The sequence below is a fragment of the Leuciscus leuciscus genome (genome assembly GCF_965113295.1).
Source record: "Leuciscus leuciscus genome assembly, chromosome: 19".
Lineage (NCBI taxonomy): Eukaryota > Metazoa > Chordata > Actinopteri > Cypriniformes > Leuciscidae > Leuciscus > Leuciscus leuciscus.
The window spans coordinates 21,088,656-21,113,689 of NC_138743.1; the positions used below are offsets into that span (position 1 = coordinate 21,088,656).

At 38.9% G+C, this 25,034-nt stretch overlaps 1 long non-coding RNA gene across 1 annotated transcript in view; it reads left to right on the forward strand.

Annotated features, from left to right (window-relative positions):
* Window positions 1-905: 905 nt before the first annotated feature.
* The window catches only part of LOC309481722, a 430,539-nt gene continuing 406,410 nt past the window's right edge, over window positions 906-25,034 (forward strand). Inside the window, exons 1-2 of the long non-coding RNA XR_014200090.1 lie at window positions 906-927; window positions 1,111-1,250. This is a non-coding gene — a long non-coding RNA (uncharacterized lncRNA). The remainder of the gene's footprint in view (window positions 928-1,110; window positions 1,251-25,034) is intronic.

The window sequence follows — 25,034 nt, forward strand, 5'->3', positions numbered from 1 at the left end:
TATTAAACAATAAAAATGCCTAGTTTTTTTTCAGATATATTAGGCCTATCATTAGCCTGCTTTTGCCGGTGCTTTGCGGCAAGATTTATGCATGCGCTTGAGCGCGGAATAGGCTATATGGCTCCATGCACTCAGTATTACGACTAATTGCTTAAATGAATGACTACTAGTCGACTAGAAAAATCTTTAGTCAATGGCAATCCTAATCAATGCATTTAGGCTAGTTGACATTTATTTAATTTTTAATTCTAGTATCCAGGGCCCGTATTCATAAAGAATCTTAATGCAAAGAGTAGCTCCTAGTGACACAATTCTAAGAAAATTCTTAGAAATGTGGGCGTTTACTCTTAAAGTTAAAGAAAAAATCCTAGTAAAGAAAAAAGTAATTCAGAAAGCATCTTAACCCTTAAAAGAGGTCTTAAGGTCAAAATTGTTAGGAGCACGGACGAGGACTTTTAAGAGGCTTAAGAGTTTCTTTAGCAGAGGAGAAAATGGCAGAAAGACGAAGAAGGAGAAGAAATGTGTTGCAGACAATGAATAACAGTGAGTTAATAAGACGCTATAGATTAGATCGTGCAGGGATCATGTTTGTGACTGATCTTATTAGAGACACGCTAATATCTCCGATACAGCGCAGAAATGCCATAGCGCCAGAAATGAAAGTAATCACTACATTACGATATTTGACAACTGGGAAAATTCCATGTTTGATACATTAAAACCAACATTCAAACCAACATTAAAACCGCCATTTAAATAGACATGCCAGCAATCAGTGGAAAATAATTGGAAAGAGTGGAACAATTTTTATCATTCTAAGCCAAGCAAATACCTTATAGGAAATTAACAGCATGCATGATACATTATTACCATACCATGGTAAATAAAAATAAAAAGGATTTATATACACATATATAATGTGTATGTGTGTGTGTGAACGGTCAAATAGGAAAAATGACACATGTAATTTCAAAGTGAAGGCTTAGAATAGACCCTATACTTAAAATCACATTTTTTTTTCCTTCTTGGACAACCAACCAATCACAGTCTTCAAAAGATTGTGTCATACATAGCAACGGGGTCAGCCCCGCCTCCTTACTAAGATGAAAGTTTTTGTCTTTTCCTTACTCAGAGTTCCTCTCAGATCGGTCCCGAATTGCTCTTAAGCTAAGACTCCTACGTAAAAGTTTTTAAGCTAAATTAAGAGTTTTCTGAGAGGATTCTTAGAATCTTTATGAATACGGGCACAGGTCTTTACGTTAAAGGTACAATATGTAAGAATTTTGCATAAAAATATCCCAAAATCTCAAGGCCAGTGTTATATATTTTGTTAAGTTGATTACTTACAATATCCCAAATGTTTCCAACTATTTTTAAATCGTGAGAAAATTGCGATTTTATCCAAGGAAACGGGGCGTTAGAACAGGGGTGAGCTGGGAGTCGCCAGTCAATTGCGTCATATCCGCGTTACCCTCGGTTTCCGCTCATACTGCGTGGAGTCCTGGACAAATGCGGAAGTTGTAGTTGTAGCGTCTATCAAGCTACAAACTTTAGCTTGTTTCTTGCAGTCGTTATGGTACACAATTATTCTTTACCGATTGCTGCTGGTTCTGTCGACAAAGCATGCTTAATTTTATATTTTCCAAATGTAGCATTCGGTAATAGTTATGTTTATGTAAGGAAAGTATTATTGCTTTAGATTTGTGTTTAGTTTATTGACATTGTTTATCACGTCTGGTGTTTATGGCCATGTAAATAAACATAGCATGTGTTATACATAAAGATTAATCAGTATTTTGGCAAATGATGTGGGCATGTTCGAATGTACTTTTACAACAATTGTTTAGAACACGTAAAACTGCGCAGCGTTATCACAACAATGAATTCAACAAATACAGTAACATCTATGATAACCAATTTAGTATTAAACCTTACTTTTCTTGCGGTTAATTCATTTTAATGACATAAAAGTGTGATGAGGTTTAAGAGTCAGGAAGGAAGAAGACAGGGGTCGGCGTGACTGGGACTCGTAGGCTACTTTATTAAAATAAAGCAAAACAAACAAAAGCCGCGCACAACGCGCATTCACCGTGGCAACCGCGACGGCACAAAACAGTTCAAAAATGAGAGCTCGGATCCACCGGTTCTCTTTCTCTGCGTCCAATTTTCTCTCCAGTCTCTCTCTCGTTCCAGCGCGGCTTATAAGCTCTCCACGCCAATAATACTTTGCACTTGATCTACTTGCTCGTCTCTTCTCTCTCCCGTTACAGACCGCGCTGAACCACGCCCCCCTCGCCACAAAAAGCATGTCATTAAACGCAACATTTATAAAAATAGAACTTAGCCTCATCCATGAACATGATTTTTCGATTCCCGTCTGACTGATTTACATCCACGGTGGAGTTTAAAACGACAGTTCCCATCATTCCACGCTCCTTCACATCGTCATCAAGCTACGCCGTTGTTGTTGTTTGGAATGTAGCGCCCTCTAGCGGCAAAACAATTCTTGCATATTGTACCTTTAAATTAGTTGAGTTAACAATTAGTTAATGAACTAAAATAATTAAAAAAAGATTAAATTAAGATGCTATATAGCATTGCTTGTTCCACCACAAAAGACACTTTTTAAGGTGACAATCCGTTAAACATTTGAAGATTTACTGTATCTTGAAGATTGTTGTATTGTATTTTATCTTCTGTTATAAAGATGAAGATTGACATTTCGTTAAAAAAATAAGCACATAGGCTACTATTGTAAAACATAAACAACTGAATTTTGTATAATTATAGGCCTACATCTAATGAAGATATATTAACAAAAAAAAAGTAGCCTATATTACAGTATATATATATATATATATATATAAAATGGGCCTCATTGATCAATTTTGCCTGGGGCCCTACTCAGTGTTGGTTCACCTCTGCCTGTATGCCCCATCATACAGGATTAATAACGGCACTAATACGAGGGGAGAGAATGCAGGCAATATTCTGTATTTTCACACCACAAATTGGTTTATTTATATCTCACCAGTATCTATCAACATACAACATACTGTACAACATACTCAATCAAAAAGCTTCTGACCTCTCCAAATCATATCACAGGAGAAAATTCCATAAATAATTTACATTTCTACATTTAGCAGACATTTCATGTGTAACTGTCGTTCACCACATGCATTTAACGTTAGCTTAGGACAAAAAAGTTGGTTTAAATTTACCTTAGCTTTTAAAAAAGCTGGAGATTGTTGGTAGCTTTTGTAGTAATTGAGCTTCTCTTGGTTCTTTGTCCTTTTTGTGCTTTCTTTTCATTGATACACTTGGTTGTGGTTTTAAACTCATTTTTGTTTTGGTTTTTGAGTAACCGACTTCTACGCGTGACTTTTATATTACGCAATGCTTTTCGCTCGCCTCTAGATGTCCCTCTCAACAGCGCAGCAATACATTAAAATGATTTATTTGATTTATTTACTAGTTAATACTTTGCAACTGCAAAAAAAAAAATCACATTATTCCTCAATATTTAACACAATTTTACTGAAAATAACATTTAAATTAAAATAATTATTTGAAAAGAATAGACACAGTAAATTTGACAGGGCCCCCTGCTGGCCCAGTGCCCTGGGCAAGTGCCCAGTAGGCCCGTGCGTTAATCCGTGCCTGTCTATGACTGAGTTATGCAGCTGGGCCAGAATCTATGCTCCCTATTGCTCTGGGATAGTAACAGGACTGATGGTAAAATGACTGATGATTTAATGCTAACATTTCTAGCTAACAGGTCATGGTCAGAAAGGCTATTCTGAAAGGTTATTACTGATAGATATTTGTAATATCAGGATTAATACATAATTGTTTATATGTACACTTTAAAAATGGAAACAGGACTGATGTTGTATGCCGACCCCTCTCTAACAACCCTGATAAAACATGGATTACTGTAATGTTTTACTAGCTGGTTGTCCTGCATCCTCAATAAACAAGCTACAGTTAGTCCAAAATGCCGCCGCTAGAGTTCTTACTAGATCAAGAAAATATGATCATATAACACCGATTTTATCATCACTGCATTGGTTACCTATAAAGTTCCGTATTAATTACAAGGTATTGCTACTGACCTATAAAGCCCTAAACGGCTTAGCTCCAGTCTATTTAACGGATCTTTTATCACCCTATAATCCATCGCGCTCTTTAAGATCACTAAATTCAAGGCTTTTGGTCATACCTAGGATATCCAGAACCACCAAAGGAGGGAGAGCATTCTCACATTTGGCTCCAAAACTCTGGAATAGTCTTCCTGATACTGTTCGTTGCTCAGACTCGCTCTCCCAGTTTAAAACTAGATTAAAGTCGCATCTCTTCAGCCAGGCATTCATATAATCCTACAGTTCAAACTACAATCCGGCCTCTAGCTCATAAATGCCAGAGGAGAACTGGCCCCCGACTGAGCCTGGGTTCTCCCAAGGTTTTTTTTTCTCCATTAGGTCACCTGATGGAGTTTTAGGACACCATTAGGTCACTTGATGAAGTTTTTCGGTTCCTTGCCACTGTTGCCTTTGGCTTGCTCAGTTGGGGATATTTTGGGGATATTTAATTTAATTTTATCAATCAATAAATTCCTCTTGAAACAAACTTTGTTGTATTATTTTAATTTAATACTGTGAAGCTGCTTTGATACAATCTGTATTGTGAAAAGCGCTATACAAATAAACTTGACTTGACTTGACTTGACATACCGAACTTACCGATCACACACACACACACACACACACACACACACACACACACACACACACACACACACACACACACACACACACACACAGGGCACAGGGCAAAAATAGGACATTTAAGAAGAGAGAAACGTCCTGAAGGAGGGAATGGAGGACGTAGTCGACGTCGACTGAATGGGGATCACGCCTAGTGAGCCTGTCTTCTTCGTACTACTATTTAATCAAGCCAATTCAACATTGGCGTGCATGATTACACGCTCCGCGGGTATAAACACGGACATGGACGCACGCACCAGTTGCTTTTTCGCTGAAGAGCCGATCGGCCCCCGGAGTCAGTGGTGGTCCAGCAGTAGTGGCGAGGGGACTACGTCCTCCGCATACGCAACCAGGACGTTCCATTTCAGTCGAGAACGTCAGACGTAGTCGACGTCGACTGAATGGGGATCTATTGAAAAACGCCACTAGCGCTGCCACCTTCCAGTGCCTAGGCAGAAGCCTTATGATCCACCCGCGAATTAAGGTGGAGAAGGGACAGGGCTTTAGGCCAGGGAAGTCACTGAAGTTCCTACAGAACCACTGGGAAAGCGTTCCCTGTACATGGAAGGAAGGGATGCTGTGGAAGCCACATCCTGCTCACAAGGAGATACATGTGGAGAATACACATATGGACTGGGCGAATTGACGGGCAGTACGACATATGGAATGTCACTGGGGAGACTCCAGCCTATAACCTGGGGGAGATACTCACCGGACATTGACAGCAGAAAACTCTGCCAAGGGAAGACACGTGGGGATCGCAACATATGGACCCAGCCTAGCACAAGTTCCACTAGTGCATATGAGTGGTAGGCCTGGCTTCGGACGCTCTACCGCGTCCGTCACCGGAGGATATGGAGGAACTCGACAGGGTTCGGTTAAAGGGAACTCAACTGGAGCAAAAATGGTGCACGTATCCAGTCCATAGGAGGGGAATGGTGCAGCAAGCTGACACTTCGAACCGGGCTCGAGTGAAACTGGCTTCATGAAAAGGGAGCCCACGAGAAGCAGCGGTTCGAACATAGGTGTCGCCCAGCCCCCAACTCTAGAATATCTGTCAGCGAAGCACACTGTGTCAACGCCTAGGCGGGAGCACCACTCACTTCAGAGGAGCTCACCACGTAAGTGGACATGTGCATCTCGGGATTTAACACCAAGATGAAGACCTTTATCAGTGGGCCAACGTCGCTTGGAAACAGCCTTCCCTTTCTGCTGATTTCCTTTACAGACAAGAGCTGGTCTGAGATCCTAAGGCTTGCATTCTGTGCACTTATATCCACAATGAAGCGGACGGACAGAGAAGCCAGGGCTGGGTCTGCCTCCTCCGGGGCAGCGCTTGCAGGTTCACCACCTGACAGCTCTGTAAGCTCTGATCGTCAAACCTGACGCGAGCTCACAGACCTGCGAGGGGAGACAAGGATCCCCCAGAAGCAGCGGCCGTTGGACACAGGTGCACCTGTTGTCGCAACAGACAGCTCCACTGGAGGGATAGCCTCATAACCCTTAACCGCTCCTCCCTCAAGGGTAGCGAGGGGGGAAGAACCACTCAGGCAGTTTTCGGCAGTAAAAGGTGCCATCCACGAACTAGTAAGCTCTCCATGCACTTCGGGAAAGAAGGGCACTCGGGCGGCGGGCTGAGAACCAGCACGGCCCGCCCCGAGATAACAATCATCCAACGGAGACTAAGCGGGACACGGTGGAGGGTTCCACTCAAGCCCGACAGCCCATATCAGCATAGCTGACAGTTCTGGATCCGGCTCAAGCAACGTTACATTACCAGAGGGAGACAACGCAGTCGAGTCATGTCCAGAGGCCAGCTCACCCTCCGATGCTGCAATCGGCATCCTGTCCTCTGAGGGAGCCCTGGGTGAAACGGCCGGTCCACCCATTATGGATGGATCAGCACGCTCCACGGGGGACTCCACCGGCTGCGGAAGGGAGGAGTGAGGAGCCCACAGGGAATGGTTACCGGGCGAGACATCCAACACTATCCTCCTGTCACCCACCCCACACGGCACCCAAAGGTGGGGTGTGGTAATGGGGACTCGCGCTTCGCGGATGAAGGCGAGTCTCGACCTCAACACTGTGACAGTCATATTCCCGCAATGAGAACATGAACTGTCCACAAAAGCTGCTTCAGCATCCTTTAAGCCCAAACATGTGATGCAACAATTGTGACCATTACAGAGAGACAGGGAACGAATGCATCCAGAAACGTACGGGTGGAATGACATCTTTTTCTTTCTTTTTTTTCTTTTTTTCTTTTTTTTTTAAGATGCAAACGCACCCGTGTTGCTCTTTTGGGAAATGGGACCGTCACCAGTGCCGGAGCACACAGGGAATGACCGCGGCAACACTGAATCAGTGAACTGAAACAGTGAAGCACTCACTTCTCGCCCTCTAACCAACCGTCAAACATACAAACAAATATAAATTTGTTGCTGTTAAAACAGCATTTGAGAGCTCAAGAAGCTCGCGATCACCGCTGCACTCACGCAGTAGAAACACCAACACTGGGAGGTCTTCCCGCAAGAACACCGACACACTCGCTTGCTGTGTAAACAGTAGTAACTTCAGAGACATCCGATCGGCTCCGAAGCGAAAGGCAACTGGTGCGTGCGTCCACTTCCGTGTTTATACCCGGGTGGCGGGGCGGAGCGTGTAATCACGCACGCCAATGTTGAATTGGCTTGATTAAATAGTAGTACGAAGAAGACAGGCTCACTAGACGTGATCCCTATTCAGTCGACATCGACTACGTCTGATGTTCTCGACTGAAAGGGAACTTACCCTTGCTTACACTGTGGAATCCACTTCCTCTAAATGATGCCACTTCTTTGAAATTGTCACTTCTGGTTTGTGCCATTATTGTATAGGGGGTTTTTGGTGATAGTAACAGAACTGATATGAAATTAGGGGACAATGATAAAACGACTAATATTTCTAAGTAAATATATCTATTTATGTCAAAACCATTGCTTAACAATGATATTACACTTGAGACAATATAAAACTGTGAAAATGTTATCATTTTACCAACATTTTACAAATGAGAAGTCCTGTTGAAAAAGAACAACCATAGCATAGCATATAATATGTGATTTTAATTATTTAAAATTATATTTTATTGGCTTTTACTTGGTCTTATATTGATGCATTATGATCTATAGTAACATTACGTTTTTTAAATGATACATTTATTTGTTGTTAAAGCAACTTTAGAACTGATTATTTGTTATTGACACTTTATTTTAAGGTGTCATTGTTACACTGAAATTATTCATTTAAGTACTGAGTAATATTAATTAACTACATGTACTTACCATAGGGTTAGGAATAGGGTTTAGTTTGGTTTATTAGTTGCATGTAATCATGCATAATTTATAGTTATTACTATAGTAACTACATGTAACATATGTAGCAATGACACTGTAAAATAAAGTGTTAACGAAAATGCTTTAGGGTCGATGACAATTCTGTATCGATTCATTTAAAAATACTTAAAATGCATTTTATTTATTCAGTTGCTTGAATGTACTTCTTTATGATGAGCATGTTTTTTTTTTGTTGTTTTTTTAAATGAATACAATTAATTTAGGATTTTATGTTTTTATAATCTGAAAATATTTTAACCAAACTGCTGCACTGCTTATTAATATTAGATTTCTTTATTTTTTTGATTTTTTTTTATGCCAAATCAAAGTATATGCATACAACAAGACAATATTAATGTGGTGTGACCCACAAACATAAAAAAATAAAAAAATAAAAATCTATAACAAATCAGATTTGTTAAAAATAATTTTTAAAAAATTACTAAGATCTGTACTCTCGCATGTACTGTATTATTTTTTATAAAATATTTAAAAAATAAATTATATATATATATATATATATATATATATATATATATATATATATATATATATATATACTTTTGCATTTTTAGTCATGTGAGACCAACATGAATACAGAGATGATGTTTCTAAAAACTTGGCACATGTGTTTAAACTAGATTTTAAAATATTTTTTTTAAATATCGTGGACAATCTTATTTGTTATACACTCAGAACCCGAACCAACAAAGAAAATTTACTTTTCTGTGTTTATAGTAGTTTGCCCATCAAGTATGCATATTTACCTCTCTACCAAATTAATTTATGATTTGTTCATTTAGATAAGCATTATGTATGGAAAATCGTGCCATTGTTACCAGTGGCGTACTTTCAAAATGAGGTGAAAGCTAAACACTCAAACTTTCGCTTCTATATCCCAAGTGTTAATTTTATGTTATATCTTACTAAGTGCTTCTGTCACATCTCACAGTCTATCACAAAGGAGTTTTAAAGTATTACACTGTTGTCTAACACAAAGCATAATGTTAGCTGTGTTATCAACTGTTTAAACAGGTGTCACAGCAAAATGAATATATTTTCTGCTTGCGCCTTATACTGACATAAAATGCTAGCAAATGTTAGCTAGTGCTGTTCATACTGCTTGATAAGAGCAACTGTACTGGTATGAACCTACAAAAAAAAAAAGGGACGCTTGGCATGGAGACTTAATCAAAATGAGATATTTAGAAGCTTGCGTTGTTTGATGGTGTTGAAGAGCTCTTTATCTGTGTGTGTGTGTGAGTGAGTTAAGTCTAGGCCTTAGTGTTGTCAAAAATATTAATATTTTAATACGTATTGATACTGAAATATCTGAAACGATTCTAATACTCCTTATCTGAAATATTGATACACTGACACCAGCTCCTGCGGGTGTGTGTCAGTTCACCGTCGGACAGAAGAGGCTCCTTTCACTCACTCGACTGAATAGTGATGGAATTTCTTTGCGGGGGAATTGTGCATAATTTTACTCATTCCTGCAGGTTTCGCTCTCACACCAAAAGCACGCTCACCACTCATCTACAGTATATAAGTACATAAGCTCTTAAAGTGACAGCAGCCTAATATACCTGCTGCATGTCATGTTAATCAAAGAACAAAAGACAAAGAGAAAATCACTCGCTGCTCTTGACTGAACATTTATCATTTAAAATTGTAAGCATTAATCTGTATTTATTTTTTACAATGAAGACTATACGGTGGCCGAGAGAGCTCAACGCGCTGCAACTGAAGAAAACACATGCAAATAGAAAAACACCTGCAAATTAAGAAAACATCTTCATCAGTTTCACAAAACATGTGTGCTCCAAATACTCACAACACAACCAAATACAGAAACGCACAACGCGTTTCTGATTTGTTTGTGTTGTGAACATTTGCAGCGCGTTTCTGTATTTGGTTGTGTTGTGAGTATTTGGAGCACACATGTGTTGTGAAACTGATGAAGATGTTTTCTTAATTTGCAGGTGTTTTTCTATTTGCATGTGTTTTCTTCAGTTGCAGCGCGTTGAGCTCTCTCGGCCATCGTAAGACTATCCAGTGTTATTTTACATTTGATTACTTTATTTAATTTCTGTAATGTTTTTACCCGCATAATTCAGTTAGACTCACTTGAAAAAAACTTTAATTTGGTCTCTTTATTTTATTGTATTTAAATGTGATATCATTTGCAATTTGTTTATTTGTTTGAGATACATTATGAGATAATAATAAAAATATCTATATGGCAGTATTCTCTGTGGAGTCGAAAAGGGTATAGAATATCGATATTTTTCAAAGTATCAAGTATCAAGTATCAAAGTTGAAATTTGCAGTATCGTGACAACATTACTGGGTCTATACGTCAGGGCTGGATAATATGGCATACCGGGTGGGCCAAAACAACAAACATTTGTGGTACCACTTTAGATTACAGCCCGGAAAGTACTGTGTAATTAAAGCGATTTTACAGTGTAACTTTTGTTAATTATAGTGTACCTATAAAGGACTTATATATTATACATGTATGTGCAAGGGAACAATATGTAAAGTGTGGGGAATAAAGGGGTAACAACCAGGAGAATTAAAAAAAACATTTATACTGTAAGTATAGAAATAAGGGGTACTTATTATGATACAACAATCTTACATTTGGGAGCAATTTAGCAAGAACATCTGCGTGCCTTTTTACGACTGCATATGACTTTCCTTCTTCAGATTAAAGGGATACTTCCAACTTTTAGGGACACATGAGCTTGCATTATTTGTATTTCCAGAGATGTATTTTTTTTTTTTTTCTAAAAACCTTAATTTGTGTTAAAGGGATACTCTACCGTTTTTTCATATTAAACTATGTTATTCCCTTAACTAAGACGAGTTGATACATACCTCTCTCGTCTCAGTGCGTGCACTAAATCCCTCTGTCTAGCGGCGAAACTTTGTTAGCCCAGTTCATTTAATATGGGCCAAGCAGAGAAGCTACCAAACACCTCCACGTTTTCCCTATTTAAATACAGTTACTCGCGAAGTGTAACTCGACGAGAGAGGTATGTATCAACTCGTCTTAGTTAAGGGAATAACATAGTTTAATATGAAAAAACGGTAGAGTATCCCTTTAACACAAATTAAGGTTTTTAGAAAAATAAAAAAATACATCTCTGGAAATACAAATAATGCAAGCTCATGTGTTCCTAAAAGTTGGAGCATCAAACAGCACATACTGCAATAACTACAGTAATCCATACAACCCCAATGGATGGATCAATGTCTTCTGAAGTGAAACGATAGGTGTTTGTAAGAAAAAATACAATATTTTAAACTTTTTAACTGTAGACTATTGCTTCAGACCAACTGTAATAAGTTGTTTTTCAAATAACGGTTTCCGAGTCAGTGATATTTGATTGTGTGTATGTATTTTTATTGTACTTACCCTGTAACTACATGAAACAGGAGGGTTACAAGGACCACTTACCCTGTAACTACATGAAACAGGAGGGTTACAAGGACCACTTACCCTGTAACTACATGGAACAAGAGTGTATTCCCCAGTATTTAAAAAAAATTGCAATAGTTTGAAACATGTAAGCCCAATCTTAAACATGTGCACTTTTGCTACTGTACAAATGCATAAATATGTACCCTGTATTTTTTTAAAAGCCCATACAGTATGTATTGGTACGCCATTATTACAAAACGGTACGCAGTGTATGTTCTCACTAAATTGCCACCAAATGTAAGATTGTTGTATCATAATAGTATGTACTTACAGTATAAATATATTTTATTTGATTATCCTGGTTGTTACCCCTTTATTCCCCAAACTTTACATATTGTTCCCTTATACTTGCATGTAAGTACTTTATAGGTACACTATAATTACAGAAAGTTATGATGTAAATTCTTCTTAATTACACAGTACTTTTCCGGGCTGAAATCTTAAGCCTTACCAATTTTGTTTGGTTGTTTTTTTTGTTTTTTTTGACAAGATGTGCCAATCTGCACTTTTGAAAGACACAGTCATTGATTGACTATACTGTTGTGTGTGCTAGCAATTTAGCCTGTGTTTCTGAACACACCAAACAATAAACCAGGGTCATATGTAACTGAAAATGAAAGCACATGCCCTTAAATCACAATTTATAATCTTATTTGGTGCCCTGCATCTGTGTACAGGACATGTGATTATTGAATCATTGGTTATTTATTTTATTTATTTTTAATTTTTTAATTTGGGTTCTAAAAAAGCTGTATGTGCACTACACAAATAAATAGCCTACATAAATACATAATTTAGTTTTGTCTTGTTTTTCAATAAGATCCAATAATCTTTAAAATCAGATACATCAATTTTATATGATAAACTGACAAGATAAAAGTAGGTTTGATGGTTTTATTTATTTATTAATTTATTTGCATAAACCTGCATTTTAATCCATGATTCAAGACCTTATATCTTATGCAGTTGTGGTTCTGAGGTGCATTTTCTCTGTTACATTGGCAGCTGATGCAATATGGGTATCATCATCTGAAATATGAAAACATAACAGCTTTAAATTCGATAGTGGCAGGAAGGTTCTAATTTAGTTTCAGAGAGAGAGAAGCTTTGAAAGGTTTCTCAATGAATGACAATGTTCGTAATGTTGCAAACAGATGTGCGAAGGTTTTGTCTCTGATAATTTCAAACATTATCACAATGTAATTATTGTCTTTGTATAGATGATAAACCAGGGACATCCATCCGCCCACCAAGCACCTGTGACGGTGCATGGGACTTTGCTGGTTAGTATGAATATGAATGTCCTCGGCCTCCGTTGTCTCATTCCAAACAGATGGGCTCCGAAGATGAAGAATTGAATGACAAGTGTGTTACATTGTGCCTGTGTCAACACTTTATTTCGCTCCTGTTACCAGGGAGGCAATTTCAACCTAATTGCTGAGATAATGTTCTATGTAAATAGGGACTTTTGGACAGAGAGAAAGAGAGAATAAGAATAAAGAGAGATGTGGTTTAACCAGACAAGCAGCATTTTGTCTTGTTTCCCTCCCCAGTTTGCCACAGTTGTAAACACCACAGTTCTGTGGTCTGAAAATGTGTTTGCCATAGGGCATGTTAGTCTTTTCCCTCTCATCCACATCTTTAACGTCATCGCCAACCAATAAAGCAGTATTATGGATTTAGTACAAATTAAACTCAATCAACAGCGTTTTTTTGGTTTTTTTTATTTTTTTTTTTATTATATTGTTGATTTATTTATTTTTTTTGTCCCTCGATTTCTTTAAAACTATACAAAATATGTGTTACAGTGAGGCACTTATGGTGGACTTTAATCGGGCCAATCCATACATATTGAAATACTAAATGCTAATTTGCCCTGTTTAGTAAATCTGGCCTTAGAAATCTGCTTATATCAGACAGTAGACTTTAGTTTTAAATCCTCCACAAAATTGACCCATTTACTTTGGTTGTAAGTGCCTCAACGTAAGTTCCTTTTTTAAAGAATATGAGGGTTTGAGTATTAGCATTTTACGACAAATGCTGTATTTTTTACTTATATTGAAGCTGCATAGGTAGCATGTTGGACAATGTGTCCTTGTTGGTTTCAGAGTTTGGTGAATCTTCAAATCAAGGAAAAGTGAAAAATATGAATTGTGTGGATTATATAAGTCAGAATAATCAATGAAATGTTCCCCTCCTGAAAAGCACAACCCTGTTGGCCATCATTCAAACATACAAAAGCGTTGCAGTTCGGTTAATTGGAACAGCTTTGATAGTAAGACAGCCAACACACTTCCATGAAAGTTCGCAACCATTTTACATTAGTGGCGAATACATGTTAATTTGTTCGACCTCATCTGCTTATGCCCCTCTGCTGATTAGGTTAATGGGTGACCGTACAAATTCATTACCAATTAGCCAAATCGTAAAATAGTTATGCTTTCTCATGAGATTAGGTTGGGAGAGCCCTGGGCAGTACAACTGCTGAATTAAGGAGTGGATTGAGACACCTTTAGTTTGATGAAGCGGTTTCAAAGGCCACAATCTGCCTTAAAAGACCTGCTGCTGAACCACTAAATCAGCTGCAGAAGTCGAGGTCAAGGGACACGTTTCACCTTGAGTCTCAGCAAACTTTAATAAGATGGCCATAAATACTAGAGCTACTGTCAGTTTTAATATATTGAGTTGTTCAGATTCCGACTGTGTCTGGTAAATTTGAAATAAAAAATAAAAAATAAACAACAGAATTTTTCATCAGAATCAGAACAAATTTTAACAGAATAAGTGTTTGTGCTTTTATACGATTTTTGCTTTTAAATCCTTTTGAAATTGGCCCCATACTTCCGTAGCAATTGCCTCATTTTTAAAGACAACAAAGGATGTCAAAATCATAGACTTTTAGTTAACTGTATTATTTAAAAAAATCTAATAGTTATTTCCAATATTTATTTATTTAACTATTTATTTTTTGCTTCATATTTTCTGCTGTGTAACTTTGGATTGAAGCGTCTTCTTGCTGCTTGTTATCCAGAGTGGGCCGATAAAATCCATCTTCTCCTCACGATGACTAACATGCATTCGTAATGTTCCTCATCAGCTGTCAGCTACTTTTAAAATGGTCACGATTCTCCCAGAAAAGCACTATGCTAACAATCTCATTTGTGGGGAAGGACAGATTGAAGGGGGCGTCTGAGAATTTCGAATGAAGGCTGGAACGTCAAGATGTATCTGTCCACTTCTCAACAATAGCAGCGCTGTCATTCAACTTGAGTGACAGTGGCACACAATTCCCCAGTCACTTCATAAGGCTGCTGTTCCATTCCACAAGTTCAATAAAATCTCCCACGAGTCTAGAGATCCTGCGCTTAGATGGCGGTCAACAGTGGAGACACAGCTCACAATGTGAGTTGTAGAACTGTAGCTGGTGATGTGAAGATCAGATGTACAAGCTCCTACAGAGGTGACAGGAATACCCATTGAGACTTGAGGAACAATTCTTCTTCCTGACAACAAAAATTAATCTGATTTTAAATAAAATAACGTGCTTGAATTGGGGTATGAAGCTAAAGTTTACGCTCCATTCCCTTCTGTACATTGGTATGCGAATGCCAGAAACACATGCTAAGAAGTTTTGTCTTTGCTGTGTACCAAAGTTCAAGTTTGGTGAACTCTGACCTGCAAATAGGTCAAGCTCTAAACACTATAGATTGGCTCTAAAATAAATATATACATTTAAAGGCCCGCTCACACCAAGAACGATGTAAAGGTAACTACTGTATAAGTTAACTATGTTAGTGACCACACCAATGCAAAATATTGTTCTTTTTATTATAAGCATGCACTGCAGTTATGTTGCCTGCTCTTTAAAGCAGCATGGATTCTGATGGGCTGTCAATATTTGTATCATTCATCAGCTAAAAAAAAAAAAAAAAAGTTCAGAAAGTGATTTCAGTGATATTGTTCTTCTGATGGTTATGATTTCAGTGATATTGTTCTTCTGATGGTTATGATAATTCAACCTTTTCTTCATGATATCAGCACAGTTGTATGACTGGCTTTTTCACAAGTGGTTCTATGGGCTGACATACTGTAGACTTCTAGAGTGGAAGAATAATAAGAACGCCAACGGATACAATAGGTGCCTATACGCACTTTTGGTGCTTGGCCCCTAAATATACAACATACAGAAATCCTAGTGCATGACGTCATACAGAAATCCTAGTGCATAACGTCATTCTATTTGATCTCTTAAAAACAATTCATTTGTGTTATTTTATTTATTTTATTTTGTGTTTCCCCTCTTTGTATGTAAAAGAGGGCAATCTGGCCTTGATTACACAATGTAATTCCTTCGTAGTCTCCAAAAGAGTTTTCTTAAATCACACAAAGGAGGTTGTGAGAATTACTGAACGTATTGGACAGAATGTTGATTTGATGTGAGGATTTGATTGCATGAGGTGTGTCTGTTTAATTTGTGTTTATTTTCATGCACCTGTAGTAAGGTTTGCACACTGAACCAACTCTGGGTGGGAACTCATTATAATTAAGTTCACGCTTCAGGCTGTTTACCAATGCAGGAAGGGGGCTACATTCATTTTCAGTGTATTTCTGCATGATACTCCTTTTGCTTCTTAAAGGGATAGTTCACCCAAAAATGTTTATTTTTTATTTTTTATGTTCCGCTTGCTTGTCCATATAATGGTAGTGAATAGCGAACAGCATTAAGGTTTTTAAAAATTCAATAATATCACAGAACAATTCTATGTGACATGTCGAAGTGTTTTAGGGGTATATGATATTAATTGTAATGTATTATTTAACAAAAATACTAAATCTTACCAAACTAAATCTTACCAGTGTGTAGCTTGGCTGCACATTACAATCAAGTGTTTTACCTGTAACTGTAGCTAGTTATTTTTAAATAAATGATCCCTGAGCATTCCCCTGTTCTACCATACAAATGCAGCACATTTGTATTTATGAATGCACATTTATCAGAGCCAAAAAACAACAAGGCACAAAATTCCCATTCTGTCAGTCTTTCATTTGGGCAAGTGCTGTTGAGTCGACATTGTTAGCATGCTGAGATGTAATCACACTTTGCATATTGTTCATGATTATGCACGCTGTGCGTTGTTGCTGAAAGCAGAGCTGTACAAAGAAACCTGCTTTCTATCAGCACTGAAGCACGGCAACAACCAGGTGCTCGCCATGGAAAACCCATTAAAAAGAAAGTAATCTATATAAATAAAAATAATAGCGACAAGCACTTAAAACGGATATAGAGCTTGCTTTTTTTTTTCTTTTTTTTTTGTGCTTTTTTTTACAATATAATGTTGCAAACTCTCTTAGGTAACTCATTTTCCAGTAAACTTGAAGCACACCTGTATGAGTACACAACAGGCTTTCAGAAATGCTATGATATTTGTCCACATACATTTGTAATCTAAAGTATTCAACCCTTATTACAAATCAGGTATATTGGCTAAATGTACAGACTTTCAGCTGTTTCAATGAACAAATCAAACAAAAGTAATTGAAATGGCTCAACACAACAAATGTTTCAAGTGGTTTACCCAAATTCAAGTGAAAATGCAACTTTTAATGACTTCTCCTTCATGGCAAGCATTTTTTAGTACTTAGTAGAAAACCCCTTTGCTGTTATGACCTGCTGCAAACAAGATGTATAACAAGACACGTTTCTGAGGAATCTTAGTCCATTCCTCATGAGCAATGTCCTCCAATTCAGTAATATTCTTGGGTTTGCGTGCAGCAACCACCTTCTTCAAATCTCACAAGATATTTTCTATGGGGTTCAAGTCAGGTGACTGTGATGGCCACTGTAGGTAATTCCAGGACTTCTTCTGCATCCAAGCCTTGGTTGAATTTGAGGTATGCTTGGGCGTCATTGGACATTCCAACACAACAATGATCCTAAGCTTCAGCTTCCTCACTGACAGCATTAAGTTTTATCCTAGGATTTCCTGATACTTCAATGAATCCATCTTGCCTTCCACACGCTGCAGGTTTCCAGTGCCAGAGGATGCAAAGCAGCCCCAGAGAATCACAGAGCACCACCATGCTTAACTGTAGGCAGAGTGTTCTTTTCAGAATATGTTTCATTCTTCTTCCTCCAGACATACCGCTGATCCAAAGGGCCGAAAAGTTCCAGTTTTGTTTCATCGATTCATAAGATTTTGAACACTTTTCTCGTGCTTTTAGGCCAGTAGTGGTGTACGCCTTGGAGTTCTGGCATGCGTTTAGTATGCGCCTTAATGTGCAAGCTGAAACCTCAGTGCCTGTTGCCACAAGGTCTTGCTGCAGGTCTTTTGCAGTCACTCAAGGGTTTTTCTGAACCTGCCTTCTCAGAAATCTGGTTGCAGCCATTGATAGCTTCCCTTTTCAGCCCCGTCCAGGTTGTGTAACCACTGTTCCTTTAACTTTGAACTTGCAAACTATCAAACGATGTCTCTAGTAACATTTTGTGACTTCACTATCTTTTTGTATTCTGTTTCTTGTTTGTGAAGGGTGATTGTAACAAGGTATGTTAATAGGGAAGAAGTAATATTATAATATATAAATAAACCCAAAACGAATGTAAAAGCAACAGGCCCTCACGGACGACTGCCGCAAACCAAAATATAACGGAAAGTCCAGACCTGGTCCTCTCTCATCCTTCACTGTCGTCACTCCTCCTTTTATGCTTCTGTAGCTCCTCCATGAGAGGTACAAGGCCGGAACGGCGTGCAGGTGACGCTCACTATCAATCACACCACCAGTCTCACACCATTCTCTCATGGCTCTCCTGTTTGCCACATACCCCCATCACCCCTTGCAGGCCGGGGTAACTCACAGACCTGCGCTCTCAGTCACGGTGGCCGCAGCACCTGGGGGTAAGGACAGACGAGGTAAGAGAAAAGGAGATGGAAGCATGAGGAATGACAGAGATGAGAGAGGGGATGAGAGAAAAAAAAAATCTTGGTCCGGTTCCCAAAACGCACTACCATCCAGTCCTCCACCAGCTAGGTGAAATACTCTGCGATGCCTGGTGGTGGCGCTGGATAGCCCTTGGTGGATGGCCCTCTGACTCCGAGTTTGGGCAGCCGGCAGCATTCGGACATCACAAGTGATTATAAGAGTTACTCAAATCAACACAATATAACTGTCAGGGTTCTGTCACTTCTCTCTAGTTTATTTATTGGTTTTGTGACAGAGCTCTGACACTCCTGTTTTGTTTTGTCTCGTCTTTGTCTGAGTGCGTGGTTTCGAGCATGCTTGAGCCGTGCGTTCACTTGTCTATGTGCCTTGTTTCATGTGCGGGGCCTGGTGTTTGGATCCCGGCACTTCGGTCTAGTTTGGCTTCGGTTCTGTGTGGGGATTCGGACATTTGTATTCTGTTGTGAGCGCACAGGATGAGCTTTCGCTCGTTCTTGTCGTGTGTCATTGACCAATGAGAAATGTGCAATTCTCAAGCGGGAAATTTCCTTTGTTTGGAAGCAGACTCATTTGCATGATTGGAGTAAGCTGGCAGGTTGTGTTAATTTATACTCTGATAAATATAACAGACATACATTAGATTCTATGAGAAGGTGATGTCCACCAAAGTGTGAGTCATTAAATGATGATTATTTTGATACGAGACACCATCTAGATGGGGCTACATTAACAGGTAGTTTTATCATCAGGCATGCATAACACTATAATATAAAAAGACAGTATACAAACCGTAATACTACACAAAATTTCCTGGTAAATGTATGTTCATTCATCAGAAAGATTTATCATTGAATTAGTGGAGAGAATTCCATTTATATGGGACTGCATGTCTGATTCTTGTAGCCTGTACCTTTTTGTGCAGGAAATACCTCCCAAGTTTCTTTGAAGTGTGTGAGGGGAGCAAAAGGGTGATCATTTTCACTGGGGAAACCAGACATCATGGAGTCTGCCTGGGTGAGGGGGTTTTGATTGTGAAGATTAACTGTAACAATTGTGTTTGTTCATGTGAAGTTAAGCATAAAGCCTATTATCAACAAAATGTGCATAATTATACCCAACATTCCTATTTAGAGTATTGAGGTGTTGGTTTAGCAATGTGCTAATGTTAAACTATTGAAAGCTATGTTGAGTGCTCCAAATTGGTTAGGTTGCACGATGTTGTCTTGGTGGAGACGTGAGAGTTCATATCTCAGTGTGTAGAGTGAATTGGCAAGCAGCACCTGTTTCAAACCACTTTACTGCTGCCAGCTAAGTAGAAATAATTAGCTAATGAAGCAACTATATGCATGATATGCATTTACATGGCAAACATACATGCTTAAGGGCATTTCAATCTGAAATTGTTAACCCAAGGCCATGTTAAATCCAAGGTTAATAATAACATTGATAAGATAAGCACAGCATAGCGGTAGCAGTGACCTGTTTTAATAATTGCATTGAAATGTTGCCATGATTATCCGCTTATAAAATATGCTTCTGTTGCTAACGTTTTTAACTGTTTACCTTTATCTAAATACAGTGTTTGTAGATGATGAAATCTGCATACAAATATATGTGGATGATGCTCAGATTTTTGAGGGACATATTAATATGTTAATAGGAAATGTAAGAAATTAAATTAAAATCAAATAGATAATTTTTAATTTACGTAAACATAAATCTTTATTGAAGACACATGTCGACACAGACAATAACAAAGGTGTAGCTTGATGATGCTGTGAATGAGCATGTAATCATGGGAGTTGTTGTTTTCACCTTCACAGCTGATGGAAAGCAATCTGACGGGACTCAGGCAGAAATCATATTTATGGATGAGCTAATGTATTAAAGTTTTATTAACATTACAGTGGTATAAAGCAGGGCAGCCAAGATCACGGCCATTTTATGTAACTGAAATCATCCCTTAATTAACACAAATATCAAAACAGACTGAACGGGATGTATTAATGTTAGAAAATGCCAGAATAAAATTGCAGAAAACAAATCAAATAGCACTGTTGGATGATATCCAGAATAGCTACTAAAAAAGACATGTCCATCATGGTCTTATTGATCTCATAATAGATCATGTTAATGGGGGAATTCAATGAACTGCATACACTGAAAGCATTGTTTGAATGTGCTGTTTGTGTTGTCTGAGCAAAGGATTTGCTAAAGGGTTTATGCAAATCAGCTAACAGCAAAAATGTGCCCAGAAAATTCAAACACAATTTGCAACACACAATTCCCCAAGCTTGCAGGATGGATATGAGCGATGGATATGAGTTTTGGAGGATGAAGCATGCAGACAACTACTCCATGTCCCCATTTTCAGGCAGATCCCTTGACTGTGTTTCATATTGGATAAGAAGAGCTTTTTATATTTTCAATATGCCATAATGGGACTGAACAATTAATTATAATTTAATTGTGATCACAATTACTGCTTTTCTTCTTCTTCTTCTTCTTTTTTTTCTTCTTTTTTTATCCTGAAATGTTCTTATCTTACAAGCTTTTATGCTTGGGGTTGTAAGATGTCAATATTTTAGCTCCTCTAATCAGAGCCTTAATCATTCTCTTAAATGGATACATTTTCTATTGGTTATATCCAGACATTAAGGCTTTTTCTTCTCGTAATTACAGTAATTCCGACATAAATACACCTTACAGGTGCAGTAAGCGATTTCTGAGAAATACTGTTGAAAGTAGATTGGACTGAGCAGCACAACACACTTGTAGCCTATCAGCAGTAGGGGGTGTGTGCACTCATGATGGAGGAGGATAGAGTGAGCCAATCAGCAGTAGGGGGCTTGTCCACTCATGATGGGGGAGAAGAGAGAGTGAGCAAGAGGGAGATTTGAAGAAAGACTGTAGAAAGAGAGATGGCTGTGAGACATTACAAAATAGAAAAGGTCAGAGGAATATCATTGGACAAAGAAGGGTTATGATCAGGCATCTGCTTTAGGACCTGTGTTAATATTAGAAAGGAGAGAACTAAGCGGGAAGGCCTGAAAACAGACGAGAGGTTGCGTTGTTTCTGCTCCATGTGTGAGTAACTACATGCTATGTTTCACAGAACCAAGATATGCTGTTGTTGTAATATTAGCTATAGTAATAATACATTTTTGAGTGTCACTGTTTGTCTGGAGCTGGTATGCTGCTGGCGACCAACCAACTCTTGCTTATATATACTGTTGTGTACTGTATGTTCATATTTTGTTCTTCCTTGTCATTCGTTCATCATCTTCGCTTTATTATGCTTTACTTCAGCTATGATAAAGAGACATCCACTTTTGCATTGTGTGTTTGTGCATTCTGGTGGTGGATCAATGAAGGGAGGGGTGTGTTCGTTTGTGTAGCTAATTAACCTTTAGCTAGTGGGAGAGGCATGTTGTGTTTATCTTGGAAACATTGTCATAATTACATTCTAAATACGGAGTATTTCAAATATAAGCACTGCACTGTGTTTGTAATTTTGGTAATTACAAAACAACCTAACACACTCTATACGCAGGCTTGGGAGGGTTACTTTAAAAATGTATTCCGTTACAGTTACAAATTACTTCATAAAAAAAGTATTCAGTAACGTAATCCAAGTACTATAATATGAAAGTATTGTAACTGATTACTTTTGGATTACTTCAAGGTCACGTATATAAATAAAGTCAAGCAAGAAGAAATATTATAAAAATATATCTATTTTTATTTATTTATTAAGAATTTGGTCCAGTGTACAATATTTGCAAAATATACACACAGGCCTGAATATATATTTATGTAAAGGGCTATAGATTAGATTAGATTAGATTAGATTAAACTTTATTGTCATTACACAAGTACAGGTACAAGGCAACGGAATGCAGTTTAGGTCTAACCAGAAGTGCAATAGCAGCAAGTGCAGGATATACAGTGGTTCCATAAGTGCAGAACATGGATATGTACTGAATAAATATAGAGTTAAATACTATTATAAACTGAATTTTACAGATAGATTTGTCCTATGAATATAATATACAGATAACTATTACTGTGAACAGAATTTACAGCTAGATATGTACTGAATATAATATACAGATGGCTATTACTATAAACAGAATTTTTACAGATAGATCTGTACAATGAACATAATATACAGATGGTTATTACTATAAACAGAGTATACAGGTGAATATGTGCTATATATGAATATATATACAGATGGCTGTTACTATAAACAGAATGTGAGCATAATATATAGATGGCTATTACTATTAACATAGTTTTACAGATAAATATATGTAATAAGTTAGGCTAAGATGAGCAGTATAACAATGGATTTAAAGTAGTGCAAATAAAGTTTGTAAACAATTGGTACTGTATAAATAAACAGTCGGCAGTGCAAATTGAGCATATTCCAGTCAAGGTAAGTAGGTAGTAGTGCAAGATGCATATGTAAACAGTTGTTACTATAATAACAGTCAGCAGTGCAAATGAACATTATAGTATTACAAATAACAAAATGGAGGCAGGTGTGAGGAGGGAGAGGAGAGTCAATCAGTATATAAGGGGAGTGGGATCAATGAGGGTTAGAGTTTAATAAAGAGACAGCTCTGGGGAAAAAACTGTTATTTAGTCTGCTGGTCCTGGTCCGGAGGCACCTGAAACGCCTGCCGGAGGGCAGGAGAGAAAACAGTCTGTGGGCTGGGTGAGAGGACTCCTTAAGGATGCTGCGAGCTCGATGCAGACAGCGTTTCCTCTGGATGTGCTCGATGGCAGGTAGTGGAGTCCCAGTGATGCGCTGGGCGGTTTTCACCACCCGCTGCAGTGCCTTGCGCTCTGCAACAGAACAGCTCCGATACCACACTGTAGCACAGTTGGTCAGGATGCTTTCTATTGCACAGCGATAGAAGTTCACCAGGATAGTCGATGAAAGCTGATTCGTCCTCAGTGTCCTCAGGAAGAAAAGGCGCTGGTGAGCCTTCTTGACCAGGCAGGAGGTGTTGGTTGTCCAGGACATGTCCGCCGAGATGTGGGTCCCCAGGAACTTGAAACTGGAGACACGCTCAACAGCCATTCCATTGATGTGGATGGTGTCGTGTGTGCCTCTTGACACTTTCCTGAAGTCCACGATGAGCTCCTTCGTTTTGGTGGTGTTGAGGAGCTGGTTATTTTCAGTGCACCATGTGGCCAGGTGCTTGATCTCCTCCCTATAGGCAGTCTCATTGTTGTTGCTGATGAGACCAATCACCGTAGTGTCGTCCGCAAACTTGACGATGGAATTAGATCCGTACACAGGCTTGCAGTCGGAGGTGAAGAGGGAGTAGAGAAACGGGCTTAGCACACAGCCCTGTGGTACACCAGTGTTGAGTGTGATGGACGTGGAGCAGTTGGAGCCTGATCGAACATTCTGGGGTCTGTTGGTCAAAAAGTCCAAAATCCAGTTGCACATGGAGGTGTTGATGCCCAGGTCTCCAAGTTTGGCTATTAACTTAGTTGGGATGACAGTGTTGAATGCTGAGCTGAAGTCAACAAACAGCATGCGTGCATAAGTGTTCTTATTGTCCAGATGTGTGAGCACAGAGTGCAGTGCCATGGAAACTGCATCCTCTGTGCTCCTATTGCTACGGTAGGCAAACTGGTGTGAGTCCAATGTGGATGGTAGAGAGTCTTTTAGGTGTGCCAGGACCAGCCGCTCAAAGCACTTCATTACAATGGGTGTGAGTGCTACAGGGCGGTAGTCGTTAAGGCACTTCGGGCTGGAGTGTTTTGGCACTGGCACAATGGAAGTGCATTTAAAGCATGTTGGTACAGCTGCTTGGGCAAGAGACAGGTTGAAAATGTCTGTAAAAACCCCAGCGAGCTGCTCCGCACATGCCCTGAGTACGCGTCCAGGGATGTTGTCTGGTCCAGCAGCCTTGTGTGCGCTGATCCGGCTCAGTGCATTGCAGACATCTGTGGAGGAGAGTGTGATCGGCGGGTGGTCAGCTGAGGATTTGAGCTTGGTGGCAGTTTCTCTGTTGTCTCTTTCAAAGCGAGCATAAAAGTAATTTAGCTCGTTCAGGAAGTTGACATCAGTGGCTGCGGGGGTGGAGTGAGTGGGTTTGTAGTCACTGATGGCCTGAATGCCCTGCCACATGCGCCGAGGGTCAGCGTTGGAAAAGTGTCCCTCTATCTTAAGCTTGTAGCAGTGCTTGGCCTCTTTGATGCCCCTTTTCAGATTTGCTCTGGATGTGCTATAGGCTTGTGCATCTCCTGATCTGAAGGCAGTATTGCGTGTCTTCAATAGGAGTCGCACTTCCCCGTTCATCCATGGCTTCTGATTTGGGTTTGTGGTGATCTGCTTCTGAGTTGTAACACTGTCAATGGTGGTATTAATATAATCCAGTACAGAGGAGGTGTAGCAGTCAATGTCCGTGTGAGAGCCACTGGTGGCTTGAGAAGCAA